This window comes from Cupressus sempervirens, chromosome 1, assembly GCF_028749045.1.
Source record: "Cupressus sempervirens isolate cs-2001-9-10 chromosome 1, ASM2874904v1, whole genome shotgun sequence".
Taxonomy (NCBI): domain Eukaryota; kingdom Viridiplantae; phylum Streptophyta; class Pinopsida; order Cupressales; family Cupressaceae; genus Cupressus; species Cupressus sempervirens.
The window spans coordinates 575,661,176-575,675,955 of record NC_143118.1 but is presented as its reverse complement, the minus strand read 5'-3'; positions in this window follow the sequence as shown (position 1 = coordinate 575,675,955).

Here is a 14,780-nt window from a genome sequence, read left to right as displayed (position 1 = left end):
GGTTTTTTGCCGGTAGCAATGTAGCGATTGGTCGAGAAGTAGTGGTGTATCAGAAAATCCTCAAAGGTGGGCCCCCAAACGAGTGACATGATAAAGTTGAGTTGTGCAAATCAAATTACACAGTAGCATCCTATTGAGCATCTATAAGCTGGAAAATCTAGATTCATCAGAACTCACTGTATCGCTAGCCAGATATTTAGTGTTTTTGCCGGTAGCCATGTAGCGACGCACCTGAAAGTCACAAACGCGGCAAGGCCAAGAACATGTGATGTCATTAAAAGATTTAAAAAAAGAGTATGTGTGTGGCAGTGTGTTCAGCCATCTCAACGACTGCAGTATATGGACCTACTCCCCATGTATAAAGCATACAAAGAATTCTAATCGTTAGATCAAACCAGGATCAAAGGCCATCGTTAACTCACTATGGAAAAATGCTTGAAAGATAAGTATACTGAGTTAGCGAGTGAGGGCCCCACCATTGTTGCAGTAAATTGTTATCCACCAAATTAAGTATGGATCAACGATGTTCATTAACTCGCTATGAAGAGATGTTCGAAGTTTAAGTATAAAGAGTTAGCGAGCGAGGGACCCACCGTTGCTTCCTTAAAAAGTGGGTTTCAAATATCTGCCATACGATCAAAGCAAGATCAGTGGTTATCGCTAGCTCACTATGAAAAGGTGCTCGAAAGATAAGTATAGCGAGTTAGCGAGTTGATGACACATGTCCTTGGTCATCTGTGGGCCTAGTTTGAAACGCCAGCTTTGAAGGAAAGGTACAGATGGAGGCAGTTTATTGGTTTGACTGCCAGTGTGCTAAGAAGAACATTAAGTCAACCTAGTTTTCATTCCTAGATCGTAAGTTTTTTCAAAGATCAACAGCGCAAATTTAAAAGAAAGTGTGATGCTACTCTATTTTTCTATTCCGCGCATTTATGATGAATGAAAGCTTCATGTGTGGGAAAAAACAGAGTATAATACAAAAGATTTTCATTCATTTCAGTCCCATGCAAACAAAGATTTCATGATTTCTGAGCACAAAAACCTGTCGATCACATTGTGTTAAGCTTGGTAAAGACGTGAAGCAATCCCACATCTGTTCGAGAGCAACTACAGAAATTCAAAGAAGGATAATTCTGGCAAGTCAAGTAAGTACTCATATATAACCTCTATGACATTCTAGTTCCCATTATTACAATCAAGATGTCTCCTAAGAAAGCATTTTTTGGGCAAGTTAATTATATAGACAGGAATGTCCACGATGATTTGTTAGAATTACTCCCAGGATCCACTACAGAGCCTGCTCAAGTTAAAAGGTTAATTTCATTAAACCCTAGGCTTGAAATTGCTGATGGCTTATATGACAAGGGGAACTGGGTTAGGGATGCAGTAACTACTCAAACTGGCCTTGTTTTGTTTAAAAAGTGGTTTTCAGAAAGGAATTTGTTTGCCCCTCACACTAATATCTGGAATTTTGATTTGGGAAAGCTAGTAGTTCCAAGTGTTTTCATGGATTATGATTTGCTAGAAGACATTGCCAAAAATTATGATCAAGCCATTAGGGTTGTGAGAAGAAATGATGGTGTGCCTCTGGTCTCAATTAGCGTTGAAGAAATTAGAGAATTTTTTCACCTAGAACCATTGTCAGATTATCACGTGCCAATCAATTTGCTAGAATTAGAGAATGAATACAAAGAAAAGAAAAATGTAATTATGGGAGGTGCATTGAGGGCACACATTGGTACTATAGGAACTCTGCCAGTAATTACTGCAGCCTCTAGAGAACCTTTCAAAAAGAGTATTTTCATTTCTCGGGCTGTAGAGATATACAGGACCCTGTGCCGTGTTTTTGGTGAAGATGAGTAGGATTTCATGCCCATTGGCCTTATGTATATGATGGTTCAAATTGCTTCTTTCAATGTAGATATTATCTTTGATTTTGCTTCCTTTTTGGCTGAAGAAATTCACATTGGATTAGTTGGAATTGCGAAGGGCAAAGTGGAGAAAACTTTTGGCCACTATTCTCTATTAATGCATATGTTCTTGTTCAAGGGGGTGACATATTTTGGTAATGAAATGGAATTGGACAAAGAGGAAAATAGGGAAGCACTACCCGTCCAGTTGTGGAGCGTAGATATGACCTGGGATGCAAATAATGCCAGTTTTGTCAGATTTGATAGATATTTTGCTTCTAAATTGATATGTCTCATATTAAGAGACAATCCCAGAATCCCTAAAGTATTAATGGATCTCCTCAGACCTATGGACAAGCTCCATAACTTGAAAGTTTCACACAATTGGGGAGATATCATTCCTTACCCTATTTCTACAGTTTTCAGAATCTATGGTTTTAAAGGGAGTCCTCATGTCTTGCCTTACCAAGTGCCTCTAAAGGTAGGAATGGCAGAAGTCTTGTGGCAACTAGGAGGAGTAGAAGAAATGTTTCTATTGAAGAGGCAACTAGGGTCAATTTTCCCTACTTGCATAGTGGCCCATCAGTTCGTGATTACCAAAGGAGGTTGGCTCTTTTTGCATAAAATTTTGGATCAGTATATGATGGCTATCTCCCATCCCCGTTTTTGTGATTCTGAGAGATTTTTCAATCAGACTTTGAGGCATAGGATTAAGCTGGGGCCAGTCAAACATGATTCATATTATCCAGAGGACATTATAAGAAATGAATTCTCATTGCAGGAACAAGAAACTAAAAAAGAAAAATGGAAAGTTTACTCCCGAGTCCTAGAATTCATTCATTGTTTTGATTAGAATTATAATCCTTTAGATAATGCTAACACAGAGGCTGACAGAATAAATAAGCTCATGAGTAACTTCCCTAAAATAATGGAAGCTATGAATGAGAAGAAACAATTTTTTATTGATTCTTATCCTGATAAGGCCAAAGAATTCATGAGGAGGTTGGCTTTCACTCCTAATATAGGAGCTGGTCAAATAATTGTACAGAAGAAGCCTAGTTACACTATAATTCACAATAAAAGGGCTCCTGTAGATAAGGGCAAACAAATAATAGGATCCACTAGTGCAGCCCTAGAGGAGAGACCTGATGAGCCTAGTCCCAAGAGGCAGAAGATAATAAGAGAAGAGAGGCCTCAAGTTGAGGAATATTCACCCACTCAATCTCCTTTGAGGATTGGAGAAGAATAACTCACAGGTGAGCAAGTTGAGGAGATGGGATCACAGGGAGGTATTTTTATTACTCAAGCAGAATTGGATGAAGGTAACCCTCCAGAGCCTCCTCTACGAAGTCTGGACCTAACAATAGCTAACTATAGAGGAAGGGAATTGGACCCTGTGTTAGAACAGGCAAGTCATCAATTTTTTGTTGATGACAGTTTTGTGAAATATAGGGCTTTTCAGTAGTTTGCCTGGAGGGCAAACATGAATATGTTTGAAGAAAAATGTAAAAAGTTAAAAACAGAGCATCTAGAAATGGATGAAGCCTCCATCCAAAAATAAATAAAGGAACAAATGATGCAAGAGTTTCAGAACATTACCCCTGAAGAGGGAAGGCAAATGGTAAAGACATCTAACATTCTATTATTGCCCAATTGGGATATTGCAGATGAATTGATTTTCAATTCTATTTATAATAAATTGGAGTTGCAAGACCCAAATAAAGGGGATTTCCAAAGCACTACATTCATTGAAGATCAAGTTGCATTAGTCATTTGGTCATTGAGAAGAGGATCTAGAGCCCCATCATCACAACCAGATGAGTCTGGATTGATGGGAAGCATGATTGTGAGAAGGGTTGTTGATACCTCCCCGGCATACTCGAATGTGGATTCTTCCGAGTTTCTTTTGGCCACTGCTAAGGAGGAGGAACAGGCTATGTTTGAACTACAGAATAAGTAAGAAACAGTGGTGGATGCCTATAATAAAGAGGTAAAAAAGAGAATTGAGCTTAAGAACAAGCTATTGGGAAAATCCACTAGGCCAAGAATAACATACCCTTGCCCCCCAGTTGAAGCTTTCAAATCCACCCCCCTCATAGAAATGCCAAATACACCCCAAAGGCCACAATACTACACTGTTGAGGATTTTGAAGAAGAAAAGAGTAAATTGTGGGCCTTACATGTAGAATTGGAGTCCAAGTATGAAGATAAACTAAGAAAAGCTCTCACATATTTAGGAGACAAAGTTGAATGGCCACTAATCCATGATCAATTGGCCAAGGTGATTAATATCTGGGAGAAGTTAAAAGCAAATGATGAGGCTCTAAAGCCTATCGTGAATAAATGGGTAAGAAGGGAGAAAGCAATGACCTTTTTGTGTTTATCTGTTATAAATAATTCTCATGATCAGATTGAAAAAACCTTTGACATTGTTTCTGATCTTGTTGATTTTGACAATAAAAGGATTCATTTACAGAGAATAATAATAAGCTACTTGAACAAATACAAGAGCCAAAAATTCAGTTTGTTTCCTCGTGCCCTAGATAAAAGCAACAATTTGAAAAACAAAGATGAATGGGCGAAGGAGCTTGATGATATTTTTTGTTTAAGGATGAACAGAATTATAAATGAAACAGGGCATGCATGGTGGGCCACCACAATAGAAGAAATGGTGAAAGCCCAAATATTCTTTGATTCTTTAAAACAGGAATTTGTTTATATTGATAATGAGGCTGAGTATATACTAGAAAGACAGGAGGGATATTTTGCAATTCAATTGGCCAAATGACACATTATTTGACAAGTGGATGGCAGAAATGGTTCCTGGTGAACAGTTTGATGAAGATGAAACTGACAGTGATGAGGTGCAGGGTGAGGAAATCCAAATCATTGACACCGTCACTACTCGGGCCCAACCAGAAGAAGACAAGAATAATCTGTCACTTTCAATTGCAGGCCCGAGACCACAGGATGTCGATACAACTAAAGAAGGGGAAAAGGTAGAAGTTGTTCCTACCATATAGGATAAAGACGGTGAAAGCCTACAGGTGGAGGCTAATGTGCCATCGTCAGAACAAACTTCATCGTTGGCTAATTTGGCAGTTGCATATGAAGAAGAATCAAATTAATAGCCAACTCAACAACATTAGAACATGTGACAGAAGTTGACCCACCAAAAAGAATGTTTTGATTTGGATATCTTCTATTACCCACATTTTTGTCATTTTGTGATAGGTGTATATAAATATTCCTTGTAAAGGACACCTGTCATTTTCTCTTAGCTTGAAGCTTGTTGCATCTCACACTATATAAGTGAGATTCCAGAGCTAAAGAAAGGGTCCAAATTCTATTTTTTCTAAGTGATATGCTTAGTCTATTTTTGGTCCCATGTTTGGAGCAAGTTTATGATGTATTTTCTCTGTCAATTCTTGAGAATACATGAATAATAGAATGATCCCTGTGTTTCCTCCTAAGGTCATTATGAGTTTACTGAAAATGTATACAATTTTCAAAGAAAATGAATACAAATTATGAGTTGTCCTCATATCAGTGCTTTTTGAATCTTGTCTCCTTTTGATTACTTGGTTATCTTGATATTGTATGAGTAAAGGCTTGTGCAATTGAATGCAATCCAGTTAGTTTGTATATATGTTCATCACTACTATTAGTTTAATGGATTAAATAAAAGCTTTGATGAATTTGATAAGATTGATGTAATAGGGGAAAGGATTTTTGAATGATGAATTCTGATAAGAATTGCTCATAAAATTTGTTGTAAGGCAACAAATTAGATCTAAGGATTTGTTGTAGACTCTGAACCCCAATGGATTAGGCACTGGTCAAATTGATTCAGCTAAAAGAGAGATTTATCATAAATGGTTTTCAGATGCAAAATTATAATCAATTTTACTTTTATTTCCTGAAGATTTTCAAAGTTGGCCTATACTTGTTTGCATGGAATGTTTTAGCTTCAATTAGCCACTATTGCTGAGAACATCTGCAGACCTATAGAAGAATTTTTGGCCAGATCTGTTATATGGGACGTGTTTAGCAAATTATCGTGAATTATGCATGTATTTGAGGATTTGAGATGAGAATCAGAATGAAACTAAAATATTCCTCATACAGTGTTTTCTAGTCTTGAATCATCCCTGGGTATACCCACCCTAGTTTTGCAGAGCCTGAAGAGTAGAAAACCACCCTTGGTTTTGTTGAAGTTGGGCCCAAATGGTTTGCACATACAATTGTTAATAAGAATTGGCTAATCTTTAGATTGTGTGAGTAATGTCATCTTGGTGTTGAGCATTTTGTTGCTTAATAGTTTTAATACACCAACACTACCTTTGTGGTTATTCCTACTTCTAATTGATTTCAAGTCATGTAAGTTGTTACTTCTCCTACTCATAAATGTCTTAGATTTCCTTATGATGGAGTCATTGTTATTGTTAATAATTCTCTTTATAAACCATTACATCCTATAGATTGTGCTAAGATTTATTTTTATTGGCCATCTCATCCTAAAAAACACTTACTCATCTTAATCATCTTTATAGAAACAACATAAAAGATTATGGAGTTTAGTCTTCCTAAGGGTTGTTTACCTCAAACTGTTTTGCCTACTTCATTTGAACCTTCTACTTTTGCATTTGTTTTACCTTCTACATCTATTCAATCTACTATCACATCTCAACTCATTGATGTTCCTTCTTCAAAACCTATGGTAGTCAATCTTAATCCTTCTACTATCCCTCGTAAAATTGTTTGTAATTAACATGCTCATCAACATCGCAAGAATCACCAAGCTAGAGCTAAGGCTCAAACTCGTTCTCTTTCTTCTCAACCTACATCTTCATCTCAACCTTTACCTTCCTTTGATCACACCCTACGTGTCTTTGGAGGAGATTCAACAAGGTGACACTATGAATTTGGATAAACATGATTATTATGTTCATATTTTAGATTTTGTTAATCTAGATATGGAAGATACTTTATATAATAGCAATGATAATTTAAATTTTGTAGATAATGATTTACCTAACATGCTTTCTACACAACTTACAATCACTCTTAGTAATGAGCATAGTGACTCTCAAAGTCCTTGCTTAGAACTCGTAATTCCTATTATTATGGATATGGTTCCTTTCGCGAGTTGTCATCCTTCCCTTACCATTTTGGACCGAGGTGGGAGGAGCACGCGGAATGCTCGACATGAACTCCATCCATAATGGTAGTTTTTAGTGTTCTCGTGTTGTGTTTCTCCTATGTTGTGCTTCTATTTTTCTATTTCTTTAGACAATCCTTGTTGCTTTGTTAAGCACAAGGGAATAAAGTGTTTGCTTTATCATCTACATTCTTCTATTTGTATCTCTCTTCTTTTATATGTTGTTCTACACTATGTTGTGCATGAGTTATTGTTTGTACTAATGATCTTGTCTAGTTTTCTTGGTTGCTTATGATATGGTAGCACTGATTCTTTTTGGTCTCTATGTTATGGCCCAAAAAAAGACTCTTCTTTATATCTCTTTTGTATTGTTTCCTCCATTGTGTCATAGTTCTACTTCCTTTGGGGATAATGCTATTATCATACTTGACATAATATTATATGTTATCATATGATCTTACTGACCCCTTAGTTAGTAGACCCCTTTTGTGCCTTATCTTTTTGTTTTGTATGTGCTCATTTCCTTTGGTATGTTTCTTCTCTTGGGGGCATCTCATAGTGGAAATGTTATTTTGTCGATGTATTTTACACTTTCATTAAAATTATTGCTCCCATTAAGGTGTTTGCAATCACTTTAACAAGGGGGCATACACTCTTCTCATCTTTTTCCATGGAATACAAATAAAAATTTTGTGTATATATTGGAGTACTTCAACCTTCGTACTTTGTATGATTTCTAAGGTATACTGAAATCTATGAACTGTTATTTCATGTCTTTTTATCCTCTCTTTTTTCTTTTTCCTCTATTTCCAGGAAGGTCTCATTTTGGATTTCTCTTTAAACTCTAATAGTTTGGGAAGTTTGATCCTTGCATTTGACCCTTCTTTTGACTACTAACAGTTTGGGAAGCCTAATATTGAACCTATAAGGACACACATACCCTTATGCCTACTAGATCACCTTTTAATTCTTCTTTCTGGGACATGGAGTTCCCTTGAAGTTGAATCCCTTGATGGAGTGACTAGCATTCCACACACGCTAGACCATTTTGTTCATCTCCAATGGGTTGATAGAGTTTTCAACACCATCACCTTTTGTAGATACCTTTCCCCTTGGTTCTTCCCTTGTTCCTTTTCCTTGTATGGTTCCCAAAATAGCACAAAAACCTATGAACCAATGGGTTGATTAGCATGCCGCACATACTTGCTAGATTATTCAATGCCATCCCCTTTTGTAGAGACCTTTCCCCCTGGTTCTTCCCTTGTTCCGTTTCCTTGTGTGGTTCACAATATGGCACACAAACCTTATTGGGAAAGCAACTACACCTATTTGTTTTGTAGCACCTATCTCTCTTATTTTGACTTTGGATGTGATTAAACAAGTCTGTTGGGGGCTTGATGATTTCTTTCATCTTCAATCATAATAAGATATGTTCTTTTTCTCTTGATCTAGTTTACCATGAGTTTGAGGAAACTCGTACTCCAGCTAAAGTAGGGGCTAAATGTATCGCCTTAAAATGGACGCACTTGCCTTTTAAGACTTTCAAGCTCCCTCATCTTCATGATTCCCTCTTCAAACCATGGATACACTCATGCTCACTCTATTTCCCTCCTCTCTTCCATCTTTCAACCTTTTCTCTCTAATATATGTCTTTACTTTATGTAGCACCCTGTACCTATCCTCATAGACTAGGTTGACTCAAGTTGACCTTGTCCAAACTAGGTTGACATAGTCCTATACTAGGTCGACTAGTCCCCAGTAGTTCTGAATCTTGGGGCCCAAAAGTCCTCAAGGGTTTAATTACTTTTTTATCGTTATCGAGTCAGTCTATGTTGTTTTCCTGTCATAAAACTCATATATAAGGAGACTTTGAGGCTTCATTTTCATATATCTCATTAAGATCCCATCAAGCAATTCTTATCCCAATCATCTCATGCACTCAAGCTCTCTCTATGGTGAAGATTTTAGTCTTTTGCATTCAAGGAGTTCAAGCATTCAAGTAACGAGAAATCTATCTAGCACTAGAGAAACCTTTGTGAGAATTCACTTCAAGCTCTCGCGTATTGTTAGTCATTAAAGGAGGAGATCCGCATTGAAGCATTCATCCTCTTCATTGATGCATGTCCATGTCCATGGCACCATGACGAAGTTATGATAGATCCATTGCAAAGTGTGGAGATATCCTACATCACTAATTCAAGATCTATATTACATAACACAAGCAAAATGAATTCGAATATTTATCTTGTTCTTTACAATCATTTACATTTACATTTCTCATTTATGGTTAATTCCATAACCTAGGGCTTGACCAAAACTAGCCGTCGTTAAACCACAACCCCCAAACCCTTTTTTTTTTTTTATTGCAAGTTGGGAGTGAAAATAATTGTGGCTATGGAACCTACAATTTTCAAGGTGATTCTTTTACATCTTTACACTAGATTTGTATCTTAATTGGACTGATTACGTGGACATAGCATCTAGATTTATATCTCTTGAGTAATTAGTTCAATTTCACATTCACATCATCCTATCAAAGGGCCAAAGAGTACACTTTCTTATATTATATTCCTCTAATAATCTGGATTTAATATTTCCTTGCAAATCTAATTAGGGTTAGAAGTGGGATCATATTTTCAAATTCCCCTCTTTCCCTTTCACATTGCAATTGAATGGCTTAGTGTCCCCATTAAAGCAAAAGTCTACAATCCTATTAAAGTTCGCAACCTTTTATGTGTAATACAAGGCAGGTCAATAAATTATCCCCACCATGGCTTTAATCCTTTCATCAAGGGTTTCCACATAAAAATTTGTGTCCATTGATGAATGTGAGTTTCCATACTTCTACTTCATTTATCATTGTGTTGTTATTGAAGTGGTTGCTGTCCAACATATTTTAAGTGGTTAAGAGAATAACTGGTTTTGGAGTCGAACTTGGAGAATAACTGGTTTTGGACCCTTAATGATCCTTCTGACAATGTTAGGCTTCTTAAAGGGAACTTGACTTTGATACCAATTGTTAATACTAGATGACAATAAGATGGGGCAAATTAGTGAAACCACATATTAAAATCTTTAAATTATTATATTCCACAATATTAAGCATATAATGAATAACAATGCATTTAAGTAAATCATGTATCCACACAAGAGACAAAGTAACAACAATATTTTTCACATGGAAACCCTTTGTTAGATGGAAATGCAATGGTGAGAAAGTATTCACGAATATCGCTACTGTAGTAATATGTTTGTCATGTCAGGAGAAATTATATCCACCTCTATCCACCTCGTTAAGGACACCTGGTTAAGTATGTTTCACCCTGGTTATGAGCTTAAACAAGAATACGGAGACCTGGTTAAGTATGTTTCACCCTGGTTATGAGCTTTTACAAATTCTTGTTTGGATCTCCTTAAGTGATTTCAAGCACCTTCTAAAAGTCAACCTTTTTAGAGGATTTTTTCTTCAAATCTATTAGGATCTTACCAAGCCATTCAACTTAATAAATGATAGAAATTAAAAATGAAAAATAATTAGTTATACTTTAGAAATCATACATTCTATTTTAAGTAGATTGTTTCTATGGTAAATGGATAATTATTGAAAGTCATAAGAATGTGTTAGGGTGGAAATCTTAGAGGGATTTTGGATCTATTTTTAGGGAGTGGAAGTTCCAAACAACTTATTTTTGTCTCACTTCAATTATATATTTTTTAACTTTTTATCCAATCTTATTGAGTCATTAAATTGGAGATGTTAAAAAAAAAATTTCTTATTTATTATTGAGTTGTGTGAGGGTGAAATTCTAAAAGGTATTTTGGATCTATTTTTAGGGAGTGGAAGGTCCAACCAGCTTATTTTTGTCTCTTGTCAATGATAAATTTTTAAATTTTTATCATGTCTTGTTGAGTCGTTAAATTGGATATCATTAAATTGGAGATATTTAAAATAGTATTTTCTTATGTTTAAATAATATTTTCTTATTGCTGATGTCCCAGGTAATAAAAGAAATGATGAAATCATCAATCTAGATAAAGTACTTTATACAAGAAATTCTTAGCTAGGAGATTTTGCTCAATAATAAGAGGAAATTCTTAATTCTTAAGAGATTTTGCTCAATAATAAGAGACAATTATGGGTGTTGGAGAAGTTGTGATATTGCTATCAAGAATTTATATTTGAGGTTAGGATTTAATATTTGAGCTTAGCATGGTTTTATTTGGTACTTTCATCCTCCACAAAACTTGCATTTAATAGCTTTATTTTGAAGTCATACTATAACATGTCATGTTTTGAACATCTCCTGCACAAAATGGGTTCCTTCATAATCTAATACTTGGGTTCAAGACTGGCCAAAACCATTGTGTATGTAAAATTATATTTGGAGACGTGTTGAAGGCTTATCACTCATGAATGAAATGTTTTGTACATGTCATATTGATTATATTAATCTCAATATATATTTGCAGGTTTATAATTGATGAATGAAATGATTTGTGCATGTCATATTAATTTCAATATATATTTGAAGGTTGAAATGATTTGTGCATGTCATATTAATTTCAATATATATTTGAAGGTTTATCATTGATAAATGAAATGTTTTGCACATGTCATATAGATTGATATTAATTTCGGTATATATTTCATTGAATAAGGTTGAGACATATTTGCAATTGATTCGTATTGTTGGCCATTGTTTATGCAATGACGCATTTGAGAAGGTTACAGGATTGAAGCCTGCAAAGAAAATCTGGCAAAAACCCAGCAGTATGTATAAAGGAGATCTAAGACGAAAGGAAGCCAAAGTAACAAATCAAAAGCATACATTCGAGAATCTAAAAATGGACAATGATAGTCTGTGATGTGAATATCAGGATTTAACTGTATGATTTTGAGTCAAACTCGATGACCCATGTTTCATGAGTAGTGATTCAACATGAATCCATCTCTCATGAGAATAAATGGAACACTTAGCACTCATTGGATCTAGGTGATGCTCACAGGGGTGAAGCACCGGGACTTCCCGGGAGGTCACCCATCCCAGTACTACTCCAGCCTGAGCGCGCTTAACTACGGAGTTTCCTCCACAGTTAAACCCAAAGCTTGCAACCCCATTTGCAAAACCTTCACCAAGTGTTGTGCCTTATGAACCATTCATTAGAAAGCCCCTTAAGCTCATAATGAATGGTTCATAAGGCACAACACTTGGTGAAGGTTTTGCAAATGGGGTTGCAAGCTTTGGGTTTAACTGTGGAGGAAACTCCGTAGTTAAGCGCGCTCGGGCTGGAGTAGTACTGGGATGGGTGACCTCCCGAGAAGTCCCGGTGCTTCACCCCTGTGAGCATCACCTAGATCCAATGAGTGCTAAGTGTTCCATTTATTCTCATGAGAGATGGATTCATGTTGAATCACTACTCATGAAACATGGGTCATCGAGTTTGACTCAAAATCACACAGTTAAATCCTGATATTCACATCACAATTTGACTAGCTGTGGAAATCATCTCGTACTTATCAAATGATTGAGTCTGTTAAAGGAATCATTCATTAGGGTGAATGAGATTGTGAACGCTATTATGTTGGCAAAGAAAATGAGGTGGTAAGAAACCCACTGATAAAATCTACCTAATCCTTACAAGACGAAAAGATAAACAATTGATGAAAGTCATTCATAATTAGAGTAGTAGCAAGATGAAAAAGATATCCAATTAAGGTCATAATTTGAATAGTTGTGCCTAGTATCAACTAGGCTCACTTGTCATATTTGAGATTGCTGGGATGGATGAAATCAAGAAAAAAGAGAGAAAGCAGCTACGTACGAAGTCCCTGGCAAATCCATAACGTTCAAGAAGACATGGCTGAAACCAAAGCATACATTGTAAAGAGAATGGAGAGATGGTTCCCAAAATATAAAGTTACCTCTATAAAATGTTCCAATGGTGGTAAATTAAGTCAATTGGCTTGTTAGTTTCAAGCAAAATCAAAGGATGGACATAATGAGAAAAAAAGAGAGAATGTCAAAAAGAAGATTGAAAGAAAAGCACAGGAAGAGGAGTCTATGATGTATAGAGGGATATTCTAACCAAGATGAAGGTGACAATTATAAACATGATTTCTTGCTATAGAAGAAAATATCCAAGAAAGACTAGCAAACCAAGAGAAAAGATTATTGCCTTCAATGCCAAAATGGAACTTGTTGAATGGTTTATGAGTTCAGATGTTGAAATCAAATTGGACGTGGACAAATTTATAAATGTAGAGGAATACGAAGGATATGTGAAATTTGCTGGAGAAGCTGATGATAAGCCTGAAACACAACTTTCAAGTGTCATTCAGATGCCGAGTTAACGTTATGTTAGGAAAATTGGATTTGCAACTAGAAATGAGTAGTTACTAAAAACTAGTTGTTGCAAGGATTAGAACAGATGGAAACTTCGCATACTTGTATAAGAAGTGGTCAAAAGCAAAAAAAGGTATGAGAGCCGGTTGAGGAAAGAAGAAAAGCAGATTGAAACTTGTGCACAAAATCTGATAGAAGAAAGCCAAACAGCAAGGTTAACGGAAATGTTGATTGAAATAGATAAGGAAACAAATCAAAGGATGGACGGACATTGTAGTCAGTATCAAATTTATTAAAATAGATACAGAGAAGCAAAAGGATAAGTTAAGAGATGCAAAAGAACAGTCAAAAACTACAATTATGATAGCGGACATTAAAAAACACACCATGATCAATGGAAGACGGGATCCATTTTCAGATCTATGATAGAAAAGGTACCTTACCACATTAGAAAACAAGTCAAAAATGCCCCTTCTGTGAAAACCAAGTATTGCTCAAATTTTATTGGTAAATATTTATTGTGCAACAGTTATGGTCATGTTTTTGCAGAAGTTGAATCAGAAGTCAATAACTAACATAAAACATTTTTTTGTAATGTACGGACATATAGCAGTTCAGTGTGAATAAAGCAATAGGTAGTGGATGCATAGATGAACAGTTTGTCAAATATGCTAAAACTTTCGATGTATATTTGCTATAACCATAAAGTTGCATGGAGTAAAAGCGATGCAGGATAAACAAGAATGTTCGATGAAGCAGTAACAGAGCAGACTGAAGAAGATAACAGAATGGTTTGATGTTTTATCACTACTAAAAAATTGGACATGATGCAAAATCATGCAAGCAGATAGGAACATAGTTCCTTCGAAGAACATAAATATCCAGTGAAGAATATGAGCTGATGTGAAAGTTTCTGAATAAAAAATCAGATAGCCGGTGGTGCGTACTCTTGTTGAGTGATGTTGGGGGGTTCAACGATGAGGGATTATTGAAGATTTTATGCTCCTGGCTTTTCTCAATATTAGTGATTGTGTAAAATTTTCTAATGTGTCTTTTTCAAAAGATATTTCCTTTTTGAGTTTTTATAAATTTTAGGTGTTTCTTGGCTTCTTGTATTTTTCAAGATGGCATAATTCCTCCTCTAGTATTGTCAATCTGAAAGGATGATATTGATATGTTGTTTTTCTGTAACAGCCAAAACAAGGGGTTGTCAACCTTTACACAAACAAGGGATGAAAGCATAAACATAGGGCATCAACAACACAACAACAAAAAAAACTTTTCATATGAAGTTTGGACAAAAGTCTGAGCAATGCTATTGTTAAGATTGCCAACAAAGGAAACCCCACTACAACACCTGTCAAC